Raw genomic sequence first — 3,936 nt, 5'->3', positions numbered from 1 at the left:
GATCCAACCAGTCCATCCTAAAGGAGATCAGTCCTGGGTGTTCATTGGAAGGACTGATGCTGAAGCTGAAACTCCAATACTCTGGCCACCTCATGTGAAGTGTTGACTCATTGGAAAAGACCCTGATGCTGGGAGGGATTGGGGGCAGGAGGAGAAGGGGACAACAGAGGATGAGATGGCTGGATGGCATCACCAACTCGATGGACATGAGTTTCAGTAAACTCCAGGAGTTGGTGATGGACAGAGAGGCCTTGCGTGCTGTGATTCATGGGGTCACAAGGAGTCGGACACGACTGAGCGACTGAGCTGAACTGAATGTCTGTTTGATTTGACAGCCAGGAGGTGTCTTGGAGAGACTAAATTCTATATTGCTTCTATGTTTAGGGCATTATCATGTCACTCATCCTCTCTGGATTTATTTTAGAAAAAGTATTTTATGACCCTATGAGAAAAAACCATGGAAAATAATGCTTATTTAAATATATATACATATATATACTAGCACCAGATGGTGATAGAAGTGAAGAAGTTGCCAATACAAGAGGTGTAAGAGACATTGGTTTGATCCCTGGGTTGGGAAGATCCCCTGGAGAAGGAAATGACAACCACTTCAGTATTCTTGCCTTGAGAATCCCATGGACAAAGGAGCCTGGTGGACTACAGACCATGGGCATGCAAAGAGTTGGACATGACTAAAGCAACTTAACACACACACATATACATGTATACATTTATACATGTGTGTATGTATGAATGTGTAATGCTTTTCACTACTATCTGCATCTCAAATCATCTATAAGGATTGAACTATGCTGTAGTCTGTCCACCACCCAGTGAAGGAATCCTCACACCAATTTACTTACTTCTGCCAAGAGTCATTCCTTGGTGGCTCAGAGGGTAAAGCATCTGCCTACAATGCAAGAGACCTGGATTCGCTCCCTGGGTCAGGAAGATCCTCTGGAGAAGGAAATGGCAACCCACTCCAGTACTCTTCCCTGGAAAATCCCATGGATGGAGGAGTGTGGTAGGCTACAGTCCACGGGCTCGAAAAGAGTTGGACATGACTGAGCGACTTCACTTTCATGCCAAGAGTTTGCAAGCTGCTGTGATTTTGTACGTGCTCTGCATAAATTTGCACAGGATTCCTCTGCCTTCATGATTGTTACTCTCTAGGAATTATGCTCTGAATTTCCTAATATTCTTCAGCTACCTCTCCTCTGCTCTTGTTGTTGTTTAGTTGCTAAGATTGCCAACACAGCAATCCCATGGACTGTAGCCTGCCAGGCTCCTCTGTCCATGGGATTTCCCAGGCAAGAATACTGGAGTAATTTGCCATTTTCTTCTCCAGGGGAACTTCCTGACTCAGGGAGGAAACTTGCATCTCCTGCATTGGCAAGCCTTGGCATGTAGATTCTTTATCTCTGAGCCACCGGGAAATCCCCCTGTTGCTTTAGCATGTACAGATGTCTCTGAGCTTGGGTGATGAGTATAGGCCATTAAAATCCATATTGCAGCAGATGGTAAGCACAACTATTTATGCTCTTGAAGTAGATTCACCCTACCATCAATCACTGCTATCTATTTCCCTTCCATTCAGAGTGCTAACTAGCTCCCTAGAAGAGAGTTGATCTTTCCCTCAGCAATGCCCAACAGACGGCAACATATGATTTTTTTTTCCCCACAAACCTGTTCTCCTGCTTTTAAACTTTGGAATTGCCGGTCTTACATGGTTTATATTGCAGTGTCACTGTGACAGCCATATATGTTCCATCTGATCAGTCTCACGAATACGCTTACTTATTTCAGAAGTGTAAAACTCTTCACAGGTATTGTGTATCTTTAATTTTTAAAGCTAAAAGATGCTCAAAACTATTATTCCTATAAAAAGCATTGGATGATACTTATGATCTTGAGTAACATAACCCCCAGTTATAAGGTTTCATATGAATGCATTAGGCTTTGTGTTTTTGAGATTTACTTAAAAATTTAGTCAATAATAATATACTTGGATAAATAGAAGTGACTAGTTTAAAACCCTCTTCCTTACTGAGTGTGAGAGAAGTCATTTGGGCAACCTGTAATTTGGTTAATTACAAAGTAGCTTGATGTTTTAAGTTATGAATTACAGCCAGGCTATACCCTACAGCTAGTAGCAGGTCCCCAACCAGAGGTCCATGTATAGAAGGAGATGACACAGTTCAACTGACCAGCCTGTAAACCCAAACATCAGCAATAACAACAGACTCTTAGGGGACCTGGGTTTTTAGAAGGTGTCTCTCTGATCAGTGCTTAGATTTCAGCATCTTATGTAGCCTCCTACGAATCTCCTTAGTCTTAATGGAATAGATGATTGGATTGAGCATTGGAGGCACAAAGAGATATACTAGGGACATGGACTTGTGCACATACTCAGGGGCATGCTTCCCAAATCGATGAACCATGGAGACACTAACCATGGGCACATAGAAAATGAGCACAGCACAGATGTGTGACACACATGTGTTGAGTGACTTAAGTCTCTCTTCCCGGGAGGCAATGGCCAGCACAGAGTGTAATATGAGCACATAGGAAAGGAGGATGAGCACTGAGTCTCAAAGGCAGAGACGACAATGAACAAGCCATACATGCTGTTGATGGCGGTATCTCCACAGGGCAGGCGGATCAGGTCTGGGTGCAAGCAGTAGGAGTGGGTCAGTATGTTGTCTTTACAGAAAGGCAACCTCTTCAGAAGGAAAGGCAGTGGGAAGACCATGCAGAAGCTGCGGATGATGATAGATATGCCCATGTGAGCCACACGGATATCAGTGAGCACTGTTGAATAATGCAAAGGATTACAGATGGCCACATAGCGGTCAAAACTCATGGCCAGCAAGATTCCAGACTCTGTCCAGGAGAAAAAGTGGATGAAGAACATCTGAATCAGGCAGGCATCAAAGGCAGTCTCTGGTGCGTGAAAGCACAAGGTAGCCAGTATAGTGGGCAAGGTAGAAAAAGACACACCCAGGTCATTGACAGATAGCAGAGACAGGAAGTAGTACATTGGCTGGTGCAAGCTCTGCTCCTCCTTTATGATGAAGAGAATGAGGCTGTTGCCCAGGATGGAGACAGCATACAGCAGCAAGAGGAGGGCCGCTAACCAATGCTCCAGTCCCTCAATCTCTGGGAAGCCTGTTAGGGTGAAGCTGGTCATGCTCGAGATGTTAGTTTCAAAATTTCCCATGGGGTCCCTCAGTATCTTTTGGAGAAACACAATCAGAGTAAAGTGAGGTCAGACAATGGAAAGAATGGTCACTGTCCAGGATGGAAGAGAAAAGGCTACTTAGATTGCACAACAAAGATCATGAAAAATTGGGAGGAAACAAGCTAGGGATCATTGCTCACATCTCAGGCCTTCTGCCATCTGATCATTTCTACAGTTGGGTCATGGGTTCCACTTCCTTCCCCACAAAAATCCTTTGAGTCTGTTTTGAACACTGTATCTTATTCTTCCTGTTTCTGTATTCTTTGCAGAAATATTAAAATCTTTCTCCAGTAGCAGAAAATGATCTAGCCCTTACTCTCTACCAATTCTAGCCACTACATTCTTCAAGAAGTGAAGTAGAGTATGACCTCCCCAAGACCTTATCTCAGTGCTCTCCACTTACTCACGAATCTCCATGTATGCAGGGATGACACTTCCTTCTGTACTCTGAGCTGTGTCTTTTCTCCTGCCTACACTGGAAGATCTCACTCCAGCCCCCCATCCTCTTTGTCACTTGAGCTCCTCTTTTATTCACCAAGGATCCAGAGTCTCATGCTCCTCTATTCCTGATTGCTCTAAGTTTTTCTATCTTGCATATTTATGTGTTTTCCTTTGTTTAGATTAAGGATTCTCAAACTGTGCGTATGCTAGATTCACCCAAGGAGCTTTAAAAAAACTCCTTTGTCTGGACCCCA

The 3,936-nt window shown here is 43.8% G+C and overlaps 1 pseudogene; it reads right to left on the bottom strand.

Moving 5' to 3' along the window:
• Window positions 1–2,334: 2,334 nt before the first annotated feature.
• LOC122698361 lies at window positions 2,335–3,220 on the bottom strand (annotated as a pseudogene).
• Between the last annotated feature and the right edge of the window lie 716 nt (window positions 3,221–3,936).

This window comes from Cervus elaphus, chromosome 1, assembly GCF_910594005.1.
Source record: "Cervus elaphus chromosome 1, mCerEla1.1, whole genome shotgun sequence".
Taxonomy (NCBI): domain Eukaryota; kingdom Metazoa; phylum Chordata; class Mammalia; order Artiodactyla; family Cervidae; genus Cervus; species Cervus elaphus.
Note: the sequence above shows the minus strand (reverse complement) of the source record. Positions and strands in the feature narration are given on the sequence as shown.